Source organism: Hyperoodon ampullatus (assembly GCF_949752795.1).
Source record: "Hyperoodon ampullatus genome assembly, chromosome: 1".
Classification (NCBI taxonomy): Eukaryota; Metazoa; Chordata; class Mammalia; order Artiodactyla; family Ziphiidae; genus Hyperoodon; species Hyperoodon ampullatus.
In genome coordinates, this window is record NC_136914.1 from 217,829,295 (window position 1) to 217,848,175 (window position 18,881).

The window sequence follows — 18,881 nt, forward strand, 5'->3', positions numbered from 1 at the left end:
GGAGGGGCTGAGGTGGATCTCAGGCCCGCGCTGAGCTGCAGGCTGCACTCGCCGGGGCTCCTCCCGCTTTCCCAACGGCCGGCAGCGTCCTGTGGGCGCGTTTTCCCGCAAATAGGTATTCTAGGCTGGGTAGGCGGCTTGTAGATTGCTTTACAAGTTTCAAAGGTTTCCCCATCCGTTAACTCATAGGATAAGGGGGTAAGAAAGGCAGCCCTCAATTCAAATGACTCTTCGAGTCGGTGTACAGGGGGTGATAATGCCTTCCTACCCCCTTATTCTTAGAGAGGAAGTCTTTGGGCAGAGACGTGCACAGACTTAAGGTTATGTTTACAGACATCCATCATATGGACGGGGAACGAAGTCTTGTTCGAACATGTGGGAAACCATGTTCAAACTGGCTACATAACACTGTAGAATTTGCTTTGTCGCCCGCAGCATTTCACGGTATGCTTCCATCCCCACCCCACCTCCCTCTCTAAGCATCTTTAGGAGACCGTGATTGAGTTCGTACCCGCTCTTGTAGCCTAGTGAAGGATAATGGTGAAGAAAGATTTTTCAGCCTGTTGCCGGAGCTTGAGAGTCCCAGTTAAACAGTGCCTTGAGAGTTGGTTTTACAGACACTACCAGTGAATCCTAATCCTGTAAGGGGAGTGAACCGTGCAAGAAAAGCGTTGTAAAGTCAATATGGGGAGGAGGGGGGATTTCGCTCTGGGAGGCTTCATAGAGACCGTGAGGAGAGGATTGAGCCCCATGAATCAATAGGAACAGCAAAAGGGCACAGAGGCCAGGACCCATGGCTAAAATGTATGGGTTTGGGGGAGGGAGGTGTGGGGGAAGACATGGAGTAGGGATATTGAGAGCTAAGTTAGAGAAGTGGGCAGGGGCTTTATAGAACCGTGTTGTTAAGGATTGATACCAGGCTGAGGAGTTTGGGCTTTGTCTTCCAGTCAGTGAGGAGCTATTCAAGGGTTTTATTTTTTTAACCGGACCTGGGTATAGAACTGTATTTATCATAATCCAATTCATCATTGATCCATGCCTGGCCCACTGTATTAATTTCCTATTGTTGCTGTAAAAAACTTAGTGGCTTAAAACAACAGGAATGCATTATCTTAGTGTTCTGGAGGTCAGAAGTCCGAAATCAGATTCACTGGACTAAAACCAAGGTGTTGGCCGGGCTGGTTTCTTCTGAAGTCTAGAGGAGAATGGTTTTCTTGCCTTTTCCAGCTTCTAGAAGCTGCCTGCATTCCTTTGCTTTTGGACCCTTTATCTTCAAAAACAGCAGCATAGGGCTTCCCTGGTGGCGTAGTGGTTGAGAGTCCGCCTGCCGATGCAGGGGACGCGGGTTCGTGCCCCGGTCCGGGAAGATCCCACATGCCGCGGAGCGGCTGAGCCCGTGAGCCATGGCCGCTGAGCCTGCGCGTCCGGAGCCTGTGCTCCGCAACGGGAGAGGCCGCAACAGTGAGAGGCCCGCATACCGCCAAAAAAAAAAAAAACAAAACAAAAAAAACCCAGCAGCATAGCGTCCTCTTCCCTCTGACCTCTGACTGCCTCTCTCCTTACCTCTCTTTCTGACTGATCATCCTTCCTCCCTCTTTGACTTACAAGGACCCATTGTGATTTCATTGGGCCAGGATAATCTCCCCACTTTAAGACCCTTAAACACATTAGCAAAATCCCTTTTACCATAACATAATAAATTCACTGGTTCTGAGGATTAGGACGTAGACATCTGTGGTGGGTCCTTATTCAGCCTACTTTTAAAAATGTAATAATAACTGTGAGCCCTCCACCCTAAAAAAAAGTTATTAGGGCATCAATTTGCATCTAACTCTTCGGTTTGCCTCACATACACACTAACTCATCCTCCTGCCTCCTCTCACCTGGGTTAACCATCCTCCTAAATCCTGAATTTACCATTTCTTGTTTTCCTTTTTACAAAATTTTATTATATATATACATATATATATTTCAAAAAAGTGTGTGTGTATACACATGTATTTTTGAATTGTTTTTAAAGATGTTATAAAAAAGAATATGCTTATTAGAATGGCTAGAATGCCAAACACTGACACCACCAAATGCTGGTGAGGATGTAAAGCAACAGGTACTCTCATTCAATGCTGGTGGGTGTGCAAAGTGATACAACCACTTTGGAAGACATTTTGGCAATTTCTTACAAAGCTAAACATAGCTCCTAGGTATCTCAATGAGTTGAAACCTTATGTCCACACAAAAACCTGCACGTGAATGTTTACAGCAGGTTTATTTGTAATTGTCAAAACTTGGAAGCAACCAAGATGTCTTTCAATAAGTGAATGGGACAACTGTAGTACATCCAGACAATGGAGTGTTATTCGGTGACAGAAAGAAATGAGCTATCAAGCCACAGAAAGACATGGAGGAAAAGCCAGTCAGAAAAGGCTACATACTGTATGATTCCAACTGTGTGACATGCTAGGAAAGGCAAAAAATATGGAGATGGTAAAAAGATGAATGGTTGCAGGAGATGGGGATGATAGGTGGAACACAGGGCATTTTTACAGTGGTGAAACTATTCTGTGTGGTACTGTAATGATGGATCCCATAGAATGTACAGCACAAAGAGTGAATCCTAATGTAAACTATGGACTTTGGTTAATAATAATCTGTCAACATTGGTCCATCATTTGCAACAAACGTACCCATAAATGCAACATAGTAATAATAGGGGAAACTGTATGCTGGTAGAGAGAGGATGTATTGGAACTTCGTACTTTCTTCACAATTTTTCTGTAAACTTAAAACTGTTCTAAAAATAAAGTCCATTACAAAGGTAAAAAACAATGCCTTTGTATCCTTTTGGACTTTTTTCACCCACTGTAACATGGGAAGAGTCAGCCATATTTTATGTATTTAGTTCATTCATTTTCACTATTGTATGATATTCCAGTGTGTGAATGTAGCACATTTTGTCTGATTTCTCGTTAATGGACATCTGGATTGCTTCCAGGTTTTTACTGTTGTGAGCAGTGCTACTATGACTATTCTTGTACTCTCCTGTTATAGATGTACAAGAGCTTTCTTTTGTTTATTCGAGTCTATACCTAAAAGTAGAATTGTTGAGTCACGGGGTATGTGAGTATTCAATTTTAGAAGATAATGTCAAAAATGTCAAACATTTTTTCCAAAGTTACATGGATTTGTACTCCCATTAGCATTATGTAGGAGGGCTTATGAGTGGATCCACAACCTCTTCAACACTTGTGTTTGTCAGACTTTTTACATTTTTATTTGTCGAAGTGGTAGCTCAGTGTGGTCTCAATTTGCATTTACCTAATCAATAAGATCGAGCGTCTCTTCATATTTAATAGCCATATGTGTTTCCTCTTCTGAAAAATGCCTATTGATATATTTTGCCTATTTTTCTATTGGGTTGAAATGTGCTTTTTTTCATTGATTTTAAGGAATTCTTTTTTTTAATATTTATTTATTTATTTATTTATTGGCTGTGTTGGGTCTTCATTTCTGTGCGAGGGCTTTCTCCAGTTGCGGTGAGCAGGGCCCACTCTTCATCGCGGTGCGCGGGCCTCTCACTGTTGCGGCCTCTCCCGTTGCGGAGCACAGGCTCCAGACGCGCAGGCTCAGTAGTTGTGGCTCACGGGCTTAGCCGCTCCGCGGCATGTGGGATTTTCCCAGACCAGGGCTCGAACCCGTGTCCCCTGCATTGGCAGGCAGATTCTTAACCACTGCGCCACCAGGGAAGCCCCAGGAATTCTTTTTTTATATATAAATTTATTTATTTATTTATTTTTGGCTGTGTTGGGTCTTCGTTGCTGCGCGCGGGCTTTCTCTGGTTGCAGTGAGCGGGGGCTACTCTTCGTTGCGGTGTGCAGACTTCTCACTGCGGTGGCTTCTCTTGTTGTGGAGCACCGGTTCTAGGTGCGTGGGCTTCAGTAGTTGCAGCACGTGGGCTCAGTAGTTGTGGCTCGCGGGCTCTAGAGCGCAGGCCCAGTAGTTGTAGTGCACGGGCTTAGTTGCTCCGCGGCATGTGGGATCTTCCCAGACCAGGGCTCGAACCCGTGTCCCCTGCATTGGCAGGCGGATTCTTAACCACTGAGCCACCAGGGAAGTCCCTTAAGGGATTCTTGATGCTAATCCTTTCACAGTTATGTATATTGCAAATATCTTCTCCCAGTTTACAACCTCTCTCTTTAAATGTCTTTAATGAACAAAAGTGCTTAATTAATTAATTAATTATTAATTAATTTTTTGGCTGCACCGTGTGGCTTGCAGGATCTTAGTTCCCCGACCAGGGGAGAACCCGCACACTTGGCAGTGAAAGTGCAGAGTCCTAACCACCAGACCATCAGGGAATTCCCAAAGGTGCTTAATTTTAAAGTGGTCAAATTTATTTGGGGTGTGTGTGTGTGTATGTGTGTGTCTTGTTTAAGAAATATTTCCCTACCTCGAGGTCTAAATTATAGACTCCGAAAGATACTCATCCATAGAGTCTACTAAAAGTTTTTAAACTTAGTATTTGAAATTTAAGTCATTAATCTACCTGGAGTTAAATTTTATACAAATGTAGGGTAGGGATCCAATTTCATATTTTTCCATGTGGATAATCATTATTTTAAAATTCCATTCATTGAACAGCTCCACGCAACCTTTCCCAATGGATCTGACATGCTCCTTATGTCATCGTGTAATTTGGGTCCTCTAAGAAGGTAACAAAATGGAATTAGATGTGCAAGAGATGCATTGAGGGGAAACTCTTGTGAAGGATGAAAGGAGAGAATGGGAATAGGCAAGAGTCCCACAATACAGGTTGCACACTTATGAAGAGAGAAGGGAGGAAGGAGGGTTGCCTAGGAATTGCCTTCAACTTGTTGCAGCTGTAAGAAAGGCTTGGCTAGGCCATTGGGGACCCTGAGAGAAAAGTTTGCCTCTTAGAGGAGACCCATGTCAGACAGAAATGGCCCATCTCCTGTACCCCTGCTGTCTCAGTCCCTGGCTGAAAGCAGCCTTGGGAGAGAGCATGGTGTCTACATGAATGCTACAGTGGATCTAAAGTTGCTGTCTTCTAACCTGGGCAAGCCCTGGAGGCTGTCCACTAACTATGCTCCTTGCCCCAGGTTCTCTTGGAGGGAGGTCTTAGTAGGGTACCTTCACGGTCACCAGAGTCCTATGCCAGAGTTTCAGATATGCACAGGCTTTTTCTGGGGTCTCTATTCTATGCCTGTGCCAATACAAAACTATTATCTTCATAATAAGCTCAAATCATGGTAGGCTTAGTCTCCTTCCTGCTTTTCTCTAGAAGTGTCCTGGCTACTCTTGGTCCTTTACCCTTCCATGTATATTTGGAGGTTTTAAGCAGAGGAGTAATATCAGACCTGTACTATAGCAGGATAACTCAAGCAGTTGTGTAGATTATCATACAGATGAAAGGTTTCAGGTTGAGAGAGCTTCTGGGACATAATTTCAATAGTCCAGATAAGAGAACAGGAGTTATAAATTGAGTGGATTTAGGCAGTAGCAACGAAGAAGACAAAGTTATGGATACAAGATAACAGGGAGGCAGTAAGGTGGGAGAAAGGAAAAACCAAGTTAAGTCCCTTGTTAATGGCTTGGCCATCTGCCCAGGTTGTGGGGTCTTTCGCTGAGTCAGGAAATACAGGAAGAAGAACAGGTTTTAGGGAAAGTTAGTTTGGTTTTGCACTTGCTGATTGCGCGTGTTCTTAAAGCTGCCCAACATTCAAATGGATATGGTAGTCTAGAGCTCATGTAGGGACCAAGACTGGCTATGGGAGTAATTAATCTGTAGGTATAATTGAAGTCTTAGGTGAGAGAAAGTGTCACCTGGGGAGGGTATGGAAGGTAGGAGGGCTGAGAATATGAGAGGACACTAACACATAAGGAGAAATCAGAGGAAGAGGAACTATACCTTAAAAATTGATAAGGAACAATCAAAAGGAAAGGCTACTACCCAAAACCCATTAGGATGGCTACTATCGAAAATGCCAAAAAACAAAAACAAAAAATAACAAGTGTTGGTGAGGATGTGGAGAAATTGGAACCCTTGAGCACTGTCGATGGGAATGTAAAATGGTGCAGCCACTGTGGAAAACAGTATGGCAGTTCCTCAAAAGTAAAAATAGAAATAGCCATATGATCCAGCAATTCCACTTTTGAATGTATACCACAAGGAATTGAAAGCAGGATCTCAAAGAGAAACAATACACCTATGTGGATAGCAGCATTATTCACAATAGCAAAAGGTGGAGGCAACCCAAGTGTCCATTGATGGATGGATAAACAAAATGTGGTATATACATGCAATGGAATATTATTCAGCTTTAAAAAGGAAGGAAATTCTGACACATGCTACAACATGGATGAACCTTGAAGACATTCTGCTAAGTGGAATAAGCCAGTCACAGAGGACAAATATTGTATGGTTCCGCTTATATGAGGTACCTAGCATAGTCAAATTCAGAGAGAAAGGAAGTAGAAGGGTGGTAGCTGGGGGCTGGGGGAGGGAGGGATGGGGAGCTAGTATTTGATGGGCAGAGTTTCCGTTTGGGATGATGAAAAAGCTCTGGTGATAGATGGTGCTGATGGTCGCACAATATGAATGCACTTAATGCCACTGAACAGTACACTTAAAAATGGTTAAGATGGTAAGTTTTTGTTGTTGTTTTTTTTTGCGGTATGCGGGCCTCTCACTGTTGTGGCCTCTCCCATTGCAGAGCACAGGCTCCGGACGCGCAGGCTCAGCGGCCATGGCTCATGGGCCCAGCCACTCCGCGGCATGTGGGATCTTCCCGGACCGGGGCACGAACCCATGTCCCCTGCATTGGCAGGCGGACTCTCAACCACTGCGCCACCAGGGAAGCCCAAGATGGTAAGTTTTGTCATGTATATTTTACCACAATCTTTTAAAAAGAGTCTGAGAGAGATTTCTTCAAGAAGATGAAATGTAATGAATACGTAATTTGCTTGATCTTATTGAAAGGAGAGCAAACAACTGGGGGAAAATTGGAGGATAAGTTAATAAGTACATGGTAAACCGAGTGAACAGGAAATAAGACATTTACCAACTCCTTAAAAAGAAAATTATATAGGAAAGGAGAAGTATTGATAATTATATTGTATTATTTGGCTCAGCTGTGCATAGCATTTACATGGTCATGATAATAAAGACACTGAATATTGATTTAACCAAAATTATGGTACATATTGGAGGATGAGAGGACAGAAAATACGCATTTGTGTGGTAGATGAGGGGTGAAAGAGAGATAAATTCATATGTTTTATAGGGGCAAGTCAATAGATAATGCCTAAAATTGAGGAACCGGGAAATGGCAATATAGTCAAGCTATTGAAAGATAGGGATGTAAATACTAAAAATGCAGTTGAGGGCTTCCCTGGTGGCGCAGTGGTTGAGAGTCTGCCTGCCGATGCAGGGGACACGGGTTCGTGCCCCGGTCTGGGAGGATCCCACATGCCGCAGAGCGGCTGGGCCCGTGAGCCATGGCCGCTGAGCCTGCGCGTCCGGAGCCTGTGCTCCGCAACGGGAGAGGCCACAACAGTGAGAGGCCTGCGTACTGCAAAAAAAAAAAAAAAAAAAATGCAGTTGAGTTGAAAATGGATGATTCTGGGAATAGGAAATGAGAGAGGTTCCAGGAGAGAATTTCTGGTTTTCCTAACAAGCCTTAGAGATTCTGATCCTTTAAACGATGTATATAGATCTGACAAAAATTAGAATTAATCTAAAAAGGAAAGAAAGTATCAATATGGTTGCACCAGTGGAAAAACTAACCCTCCCCTCCCCAATACTAAGCTTCAGACCTGAGAGTGCCCTGTAGATGATGAAAGGCCCTACTTTTGGTAAAATCAAGCAACTAAAACATATATAGTGAAAGGCTGATCTAACTTTGACATCAGATAAATGAGGAACGCAGACACACTGAAAAACGTAGCCCGTAGCAATCTCATCCTCTACTGCATGTAAAGTCATTTAGAAACAATTTCAAAAAATCACAAACCTCGGGCTTCCCTGGTGGTGCAGTGGTTCAGAGTCCGCCTGCCGATGCAGAGGACACGGGTTCATGCCCTGGTCCGGGAAGATCCCACATGCCACGGAGCGGCTGGGCCCGTGAGCCATGGCCGCTGAGCCTGTGCGTCCGGAGCCTGTGCTCCGCAACGGGAGAGGCCACAACGGTGAGAGGCCAGCCTACCGCAAAAAAAAAAAAAAAAAAAAAAAAAAAAGTCACAAACCTCTGATCTGCTGAAAGGTAAAGGGTTCTCAAATCTGTGGTCGGTTACAGTTGGGGACTGGGATCCATTACGTCCTCCAGAGGCCTTAACGTGCTCCTTCCTGTAGTGCTTTAACTCCCTGATCTCAAGTCTGTTCGATCAGGACCCTAACGTGGACACAGTCATCAGTTCAGAGACTCTACCTTGAGAGCCGGAGGAAGATGGCGGAAGAGTAAGACGCGGAGATCACCTTCCTCCCCACAGATACATCAGAAATTCATCTACACGTGGAACAACTCCAACAGAACACCTACTGAACGCTGACAGAAGACCTCAGACCCCCCAAAAGGCAAGAAACTCCCCACATACCTGGGTAGGTCAAAAGAAAAAAAGAATAAACAGAGACAATAGGATATGGACGGGACCTGCACCAGTGGGAGGGAGCCGTGAAGGAGGGAAGGTTTCTACACACTACAAGCCCCTTCGAGGGCGGAGACTGCAGGTGGCGGAGGGGGAAAGCTTCCGAGTAGCGGAGGAGAGCACAGCAACAGGGGTGTGGAGGGCAAAGCAGAGAGATTTTGGCACAGAGGATCGGTGCCCTCAGGCACACACCAGCCCGAGAGACTTGTCTGCTCGGCCGCCAGGGCGGGCGGGGCTGGGAGCTGAGGCTCGGGTATCGGCTTTCAGTCGGAGCGCAGGGAGAGGTCTGGGGCTGGCGGCAGGAAGAGACCCTGAAGGGGTTAGTGCTAGCCCGGAGGGAGTCCGGGGAAAGGGTCTGGAGCTACCGGAGAGGCAAGAGACTTTTTTCCCTTTTGTTGCCTGGTGCGCGAGGAGAGGGCATTCCCCTCCCTCCCCTCTGCCTGAGTGAGCCAGAGCCCCCGAATCAGCGGCTCCTTTAAACCCGTCCTGTCTGAGCGAAGAACGGACGCCCTCCGGCGACCTACGCGCAGAGGCGGGGCCGGGTCCAAGGCTGAGACCCGGGAGCTGTGAGAGCAGAGACAGGGAAATCTCTCTGTGCAGCCTCCGAGGCAGCGGATTAAAGCTCCACGGTCCATTTGATGTGCCCTGCGTCTGTGGAGTGCATGAATGGACAGCGAATCATCCCAAATTGAGGAAGTGGACCTTGAGGACAAGATTTAAGACTTTCCCCCCTTTTTTTTCCCTCTTTTTACAACGAATTATCTCAAATTAAGGAGGTGGACTTAGCAAGATTTCAGACTTTTCGCCCTTTTCCTCTTTTTACAACGAATTATCCCAAATCGAGGAGGTGGACTTGGAGAGCAAGATTTTTGATTTTTCCCCCTGCTCTCTTTTTGTGAATGTGTATGTGTAATCTTCTGTGTAAGATTCTCTCTGTATAGCTTTGCTTCCACCATATGTCCCAGGGTTCTTTCGGTCCGTGTTTTTTTTCAATAATTACTTTTTAATTTTAATAACGCTACTATATTTCATACTTTATTCTATTTTACTTTACCTGCTCTTTCTTTTTTTCCTCCCTTCCCTTCCTCCCTCCCTCCCTCTGCTCCTCCTTTCCTTCTTTCTTTTTCTTTCCTCCATCCCTCCCTCCCTCCCACCCTTCTTCTTTCCACTTTCTTTTTCTTTCCTTCCTCCCTCCCTCCCTCCTGTCTTTCTTTCTTTCTTTCCTTCCTCCCTCCCTCCCTCTCTTCTTCCATTCACTCTTCCTTTTGCTTTCATTCCTCCCTCCCTCCCTCCTTTCTTTCCTTTCTTTCCATCCTTCCTCCCTCCCTCCTTTCTTTCTTTCTTCCTTCCTTCCTTCCTTACTTCCCTTCTTCCTTTCTTTCAATCTCTCTTTCTTTCTTCTACTAATTATTTCTTTCTACTTTTTCTCACTGTTATTCTGAGCCGGGTGGATGAAAGGCTCTTGGTGCTGCAGCCAGGAGTTAGTGCTGTGCCTCTGAAGTGGGAGAGCCAACTTCAGGACACGGGTCCACAAGAGACCTCCCAGCTCCACATAATATCAAGCAGCGAAAATCTCCCAGGGATCTCCATCTCAACACCAGCACCCAGCTTCAGTCAACGACCAGCAAGCTACAGTGCTGGTCACCCTATGCCAAGCAACTAGCAAGGCAGGAACACAACCCCACCCATTAGCAGAGAGGATACCTAAAAACATAATAAGGCCACAGGCACCCCAAAACACACCACCAGACGTGGACCTGTCCACCAGAAAGACAAGATCGAGCTTCAACCACCAGAACACAGGCATTAGTCCCCCCCACCAGGAAGCCTACACAACCTACTGAAACAACCTTAGCCACGGGGGACAGACACCAAAAACAACGGGAACTACGAATCTGCAGCCTGCAAAAAGGAGACCCCAAACACAGTAACATAAGCAAAATGAGAAAGCAGAAAAACACACAGCAGGTGAAGGAGCAAGATAAAAACCTACCAGACCTAACAAATGAAGAGGTAATAGGCAGTCTACCTGAAAAAGAATTCAGAATAATGATAGTAAAGCTGATCCAAGATTCTATTTCCCAGATCCAAAATCTTGGAAATAGAATAGACAATATGCAAGAAACAGTTAACAAGGACCTAGAAGAACTAAAGATGAATCAAGCATCGATTAAAAACACAATAAATGAAATGAAAAATACTCTAGATGGGATCAATAGCAGAATAACTGAGGCAGAAGAATGGATAAGTGAGGTGGAAGATAAAATAGTGGAAATAACTGATGCAGAGAAAAATAAAGAAAAAAGAATGAAAAGAACAGAGGACAGTCTCAGAGACCTCTGGGACAACATTAAACGCACCAACATTCGAATTATAGGGGTTCCAGAAGAAGAAGAGAAAAAGAAAGGGACTGAGAAAATATTTGAAGAGATTATAGTTGAAAACTTCCCTAATATGGGAAAGGAAATAGTTAATCAAGTCCAGGAGGCACAGAGAGTCCCATACAGAATAAATCCAAGAAGAAATACGCCAAGACACATATTAATCAAACTGTCAAAAATTAAACACAAAGAGATCATATTAAAAGCAGCAAGGGAAAAACAACAAATAACACACAAGGGAATCCCCATCAGGTTAACAGCTGATCTCTCAGCAGAAACTCTACAAGCCAGAAGGGAGTGGCAGGACATAACTAAAGTGATGAAGGAGAGAAACCTGCAACCAAGATTACTCTACCCAGCAAGGATCTCATTCAGATTTGATGGAGAAATTAAAACGTTTACAGACAAGCAAAAGCTGAGAGAGTTCAGCACCACCAAACCAGCTTTACAACAAATGCTAAAGGAACTTCTCTAGGCAAGAAACACAACAGAAGGACTATACCTACAATAACGAACCCAAAGCCATTAAGGAAATGGGAATAGGAACATACATATCAATAATTACCTTAAATGTAAATGGACTAAATGCTCCCACCAAAAGACACAGAGTGGCTGAATGGATACAAAAACAAGACCCATATATATGCTGTCTACAAGAGACCCACTTCAGACCTAGAGACACATACAGATTGAAAGTAAGGGGATGGAAAAAGATATTCCATGCAAATGGAAATCAAAAGAAAGCTGGAGTAGCAATTCTTATATCAGACAAAATAGACTTTAAAATAAAGACTATTAGAAGAGACAAAGAAGGACACTACATAACGATAAAGGGATCGATCCAAGAAGAAGATATAACAATTGTAAATATTTATGCACCCAACATAGGAGCACCTCAATACATAAGGCAAATACTAACAGCCATAAAAGGGGAAATCGACAGTAACACAATCATAGTAGGGGACTTTAACACCCCACTTTCACCAATGGACAGATCATCCAAAATGAAAATAAATAAGGAAACACAAGCTTTAAATGATACATTAAACAAGATGGACTTAATTGATATTTATAGGACATTCCACCCAAAAACAACAGAATACACATTTTTCTCAAGTGCTCATGGAACATTCTCCAGGATAGATCATATCTTGGGTCACAAATCAAGCCTTGGTAAATTTAAGAAAATTGAAATTGTATCAAGTATCTTTTCCGACCACAATGCTATGAGACTAGACATCAATTACAGGAAAAGATCTGTAAAAAATACAAACACATGGAGGCTAAACAATACACTACTCAATAATGAAGTGATCACTGAAGAAATCAAAGAGGAAATTAAGAAATACTTAGAAACAAATGACAATGGAGACACGACGACCCAAAACCTATGGGACGCAGCAAAAGCAGTTCTAAGGGGGAAGTTTATAGCAATACAATCCCACCTTAAGAAACAGGAAACATTTCGAGTAAACAACCTGACCCTGCACCTAAAGCAATTAGAGAAAGAAGAACAAAAAACCCCCAAAGTTAGCAGAAGGAAAGAAATCATAAAGATCAGATCAGAAATAAATGAAAAAGAAATGAAGGAAACGATAGCAAAGATCAACCAAACTAAAAGCTGGTTCTTTGAGAAGATAAACAAAATTGACAAACCATTAGCCAGACTCATCAAGAAAAGAAGGGAGAAGACTCAAATCAGTAGAATTAGAAATGAAAAAGGAGAAGTAACAACTGACACTGCAGAAATACAAAAGATCATGAGAGATTACTATAAGCAACTCTATGCCAATAAAATGGACAACCTGGAAGAAATGGACAAATTCTTAGAAATGCACAACCTACCAAGACTGACTCAGGAAGAAATAGAAAATATGAATAGACCAATCACAAGCACTGAAATTGAAACTGTGATTAAAAATCTTCCATCAAACAAAAGCCCAGGACCAGATGGCTTCACAGGCGAATTCTATCAAACATTTAGAGAAGAGCTAACACCCATCCTTCTCAAACTCTTCCAAACAATATCAGAGGAAGGAACACTCCCAAACTCATTCTACGAGGCCACCATCACCTTGATACCAAAACCAGACAAGGATGTCACAAAGAAAGAAAACTACAGGCCAATATCACTGATGAACATAGATGCAAAAATCCTCAACAAAATACTAGCAAACAGAATCCAACAGCACATTAAAAGGATCATACACCATGATCAAGTGGGGTTTATTCCAGGAATGCAAGGATTCTTCAATATACGCAAATCAATCAATGTGATACACCATATTAACAAGTTGAAGGAGAAAAACCATATGATCATCTCAATAGATGCAGAGAAAGCTTTCGACAAAATTCAACACCCATTTATGATAAAAACCCTGCAGAAAGTAGGCATAGAGGGAACTTTCCTCAACATAATAAAGGCCATATATGACAAACCCACAGCCAACATTGTCCTCAATGGTGAAAAACTGAAACCATTTCCACTAAGATCAGGAACAAGACAAGGCTGCCCACTCTCACCACTCTTATTCAACCTAGTTTTGGAAGTTTTAGCCACAGCAATCAGAGAAGAAAAGGAAATAAAAGGAATCCAAATTGGAAAAGAAGAAGTAAAGCTGTCACTGTTTGCAGATGACATGATACTATACATAGAGAATCCTAAAGATGCTACCGAAAAACTACTAGAGCTAATCAATGAATTTGGTAAAGTAGCAGGATACAAAATTAATGCACAGAAATCTCTGGCATTCCTGTACACTAATGATGAAAAATCTGAAAATGAAATCAAGAAAACACTCCCATTTACCATTGCAACAAAAAGAATAAAATATCTAGGAATAAACCTACCTAAGGAGACAAAAGACCTGTATGCAGAAAATTATAAGACACTGATGAAAGAAATTAAAGATGATATAAATAGATGGAGAGATATACCATGCTCCTGGATTGGAAGAATCAATATTGTGAAAATGACTCTACTACCCAAAGCAATCTACAGATTCAATGCAATCCCTATCAAACTACCACTGGCATTTTTCACAGAAGTAGAACAAAAAATTTCAAAATTTGTTTGGAAAAACAAAAGACCCCGAATAGCCAAAGCAATCTTGAGAACGAAAAACGGAGCTGGAGGAATCAGGCTGCCTGACTTCAGACTATACTACAAAGCTACAGTAATTAAGACAGTGTGGTACTGGCATAAAAACAGAAAGATAGATCAGTGGATCAGGATAGAAAGCCCAGAGATAAACCCACGCACATATGGCCAACTTATCTTTGATAAAGGAGGCAGGAATGTACAGTGGAGAAAGGACAGCCTCTTCAATAAGTGGTGCTGGGAAAACTGGACAGGGACATGTAAAAGTATGAGATTAGATCATTCCCTAACACCATACACAAAAATAAGCTCAAAATGGATTAAAGACCTAAATGTAAGGCCAGAAACTATCAAACTCTTAGAGGAAAACATAGGTAGAACACTCTATGACATAAATCACAGCAAGATCCTTTTGGACCCACCTCCTAGAGAAATGGAACTAAAAACAAAGATAAACAAATGGGACCTAATGAAACTTCAAAGCTTTTGCACAGCAAAGGAAACCATAAACAAGACCAAAAGACAACCCTCAGAATGGGAGAAAATATTTGCAAATGAAGCAACTGACAAAGGATTAATCTCCAAAATTTATAAGCAGCTCATGCAGCTCAATAACAAAAAAACAAACAACCCAATCCAAAAATGGGCAGAAGACCTAAATAGACATTTCTCCACAGAAGATATACAGACTGCCAACAAACACATGAAAGGATGCTCAACATCTTTACTAATTAGAGAAATGCAAATCAAAACTACAATGAGATATCATCTCACACCAGTCAGAATGGCCATCATCAAAAAATCTAGAAACAATAAATGCTGGAGAGGGTGTGGAAAAAAGGGAACACTCTTGCACTGCTGGTGGGAATGTGAATTGGTACAGCCACTATGGAGAACGGTATGGAGGTTCCTTAAAAAACTACAAATAGAACTACCATATGACCCTGCAATCCCACTACTGGGCATATACCCTGAGAAAACCATAATTCAAAAAGAGACATGTACCAAAATGTTCATAGCAGCCCTATTTACAATAGCCCGGAGATGGAAACAACCTAAGTGTCCATCATTGGATGAATGGGTAAAGAAGATGTGGCACATACATACAATGGAATATTACTCAGCCATAAAAAGAAATGAAATTGAACTATTTGTAATGAGGTGGATGGACCTAGAGTCTGTCATACAGAGTGAAGTAAGTCAGAAAGAGAAAGACAAATACTGTATGCTGACACATATATATGGAATTTAAGAAAAAAAAAGGTCATGAAGAACATAGGGGTAAGACAGGAATAAAGACACAGACCTACTAGAGAATGGACTTGAGGATATGGGGAGGGGGAAGGGTAAGCTGTGACAAAGTGAAAGAGCGGCATGGACATATATACACTACCAAACGTAAGGTAGATAGCTAGTGGGAAGCAGCCGCATAGCACAGGGAGATCAGCTCGGTGCTTTGTGACCGCCTGGAGGGGTGGGATAGGGAGGGTGGGAGGGAGACGCAAAAGGGAGGGGATATGGGAACATATGTATACATATAACTGATTAAATTTGTGATAAAGCAAAAAATAAAAAAAAATAAAAAAAAATAAAAAAAAAATAAAAAAATAATAAAAAAAAAAACTACAATGAGATATCATCTCACACCAGTCAGAATGGCCATCATCAAGAAATCTAGAAACAATAAATGCTGGAGAGGGTGTGGAGAAAAGGGAACACTCTTGCACTGCTGGTGGGAATGTGAATTGGTACAGCCACTATGGAGAACAGTATGGAGGTTCCTTAAAAAACTAAAAATAGAACTACCATATGACCCAGCAATCCCACTACTAGGCATATACCCTGAGAAAACCATAATTCAAAAAGAGACATGTACCAAAATGTTCATTGCAGCTCTATTCACAATAGCCCGGAGCTGGAAACAACCTAAGTGTCCATCATCGGATGAATGGATAAAGAAGATGTGGCACATATATACAATGGAATATTACTCAGCCATAAAAAGAAACGAAACTGAGCTATTTGTAATGAGGTGGATAGACCTAGAGTCTGTCATACAGAGTGAAGTAAGTCAGAAAGAGAAAGACAAATACTGTATGCTAACACATATATATGGAATTTAAAAAAAAAAAAAATGTCATGAAGAACCTAGGGGTAAAACGGGAATAAAGACACAGACCTACTTGAGAATGGACTTGAGGATATGGGGAAGGGGAAGGGTAAGCTGTGACAAAGGGAAAGAGAGGCATGGACATATATACACTACCAAACGTAAGGTAGATAGATAGTGGGAAGCAGCCGCAGAACACAGGGAGATCAGCTCGGTGCTTTGTGACCGCCTGGAGGGGTGGGATGGGGAGGGTGGGAGGGAGGGAGATGCATGAGGGAGGGGATGTGGGAACAGATGTATATGTATGACTGATTCACTTTGTTATAAAGCAGAAACTAATAAAAAAAAAAAAAAAAAAAAGAGACTCTACCTTAAGTTCTCACCCCCTTAACCACTTTGAAAAACAGTTTGGCAGTTATCTATAAAATTAAACATAAAAATTACTATATGATCCAGCTGCCCCACTCTAAGTTATTTACTCGAGTGAAATGAAAACTTATACAAAACCCACACCAGGAATGTTTATAGCAGCTTTATTCATGTTCACCAAAAACTGGAAGTATCTTGTGACAATTAATTTTACATGCCAACTTGGCTAGACTGTAGTGCCCAGTTGTTTGGCCAGACATTAGTCCAGATGTTGCTGTGGGGGTGTTTTGTAGATGTGAGTAACATTTACAATCAGTTGACTTTAAGTGCTGGAGATTACCTTCATTAATGTGGGTGGGCCTTGTCAAATCAGTTGAAGGTCTTAAGAGCAATCACTGAGGTTTCCTGGAGAAGAAGAAATTCTGCCTTGAAAATGTAACATGGAAGTCCTGCCTAAGTGTGCAGCCTGCTGGCCTACCCTTCAGATTTTGGACTTACTAGCCTTACAATCACATGGGCCTCAAAATACATTTTTTGTCTCAGTAGATATATAGATAGACATAGATACAGATATTGATACGGATGATGTAGATAGGTATAGAGGTATATATGCATGTGTATATATGTATAGGTTTATGTATACATATATGTACATATATACATATATGTATATCCTACTGGATCTGTTTCTCTGGAGAACCCTGACTGGTACATATCCTACATATCCTTAAACTTCTGAATAGATAAACTGGTACAACATTCATACAATGGAATCACACTTAACAGTGAAAAGGAATGAAACAGCAAGCATGCAACAACAGCAATGAACCTCAAATGCATAATGCTAAATGAAAGAAGTCAGGTTCCAAAGTCTACGTACTATGTGACTCCATTTATATGAAATTCTGAAAAAGGCAAAACTGTAGGGACGGAAAACAGATCAGTGGTTGCCAGAGGTCGAGGGCTGGAAGAGGAGTTGACTGCAGAAGGGTTTGGGGAGATTTTGGGGTGTGATGGAACTGTTTTATAGCTTGATTTTATGATAGTTACTTGACTGCATATAAATTATACCTTCATAAAAATATTCTAAGAAATGAATAGGAGGCAATCATGTAAAGAAAATTATTCTACTGAGAAGAAACTGTATGGTAACACAAAACTGCCTACTTAAATATATTAATGATACATAGAAATTGAGACTAAATCTGCAATATAGTAATTATCTTAAAAATAATGTCGGGACTTCCCTGGCAATCCACAGGTTAAGATTCTGTGCTTCCACTGCAGGGAAGCACAGGTTCAATCCTTGGTCAGGGAACTAAGATCCTGCGTGCGGTGTAGCCAAACAAACAAACAAACGAACAAACAAAAAACTAAAGAGGCACACAAGGCAGTTAATAAAAATATTTTTAAAAATAATATGCCATGTACATTAAATTTAATTGAGATATGTACCCTACATAAATTATACTTTTTTATTGAAATAGTGTTATTTATATTAAAAAACCCAAACACCAATAAACTGAGACTGTTAAAAACAAAAAAAATCCATGTTGTTGCATGTGGTTTTAGTTTATTTTCTCTGCTGTGTTACATTCCATTGTGTGACCATTGCAGTGTATTCATTCTTTCATTAATGTGCACTTTATGCTATCATGAGTAGTGTTGCTATGAATATTAAATAAAGTATTATTTAGTAATAATAATTACCTTTTCCTGAAAATTTACCATTATCCCTATTGCCTACAAATAAAACCCAAAGGGAGGGCTTCCCTGGTGGTGCAGTGGTTGAGAGTCCGCCTGCCGATGCAGGGGATACGGGTTCGTGCCCCGGTGTAGGAGGATCACATATGCCGCGGAGCGGCTGGGCCCGTGAGCCATGGCCGCTGAGCCTGCGCGTCCGGAGCCTGTGCTCTGCAACGGGAGAGGCCACAACAGTGAGAGGCCCGCGTATCGCCAAAAAAAAAAAAAAAAAAAAACCCAAAGGGACTCTTATGGCTGCATCAGTAGCTTGTCCTGGGCTCTGGCTTCTGCCTGGGTTCAGCCAATGGGGAGTACTGGCTAGGTTTGCCAGATAAAATACAGGACACCCAGTTAAATTTGAATTTCAGTTAAACAACAATACTTTAGCATAGGTATTTCCCATGTAATCTGGCAACCCTCATATTAGCACGTAGGAGGAAAGAGAAGACAGTATTTATTCCCTCAACTTCCTGCCCACTGGGTCGCTGCGCTACAATGGGCTGGCTGTGACCCCCGC

General features: G+C 42.1%; 1 long non-coding RNA gene across 1 annotated transcript in view; it reads left to right on the forward strand.

The window, feature by feature from the left end:
• LOC307058997 overlaps positions 1-18,881 on the forward strand; it is a 43,641-nt gene that overhangs the window by 1,204 nt on the left and 23,556 nt on the right. The window contains exon 2 of the long non-coding RNA XR_013811107.1: positions 6,732-6,886. This is a non-coding gene — a long non-coding RNA (uncharacterized lncRNA). The remainder of the gene's footprint in view (positions 1-6,731; positions 6,887-18,881) is intronic.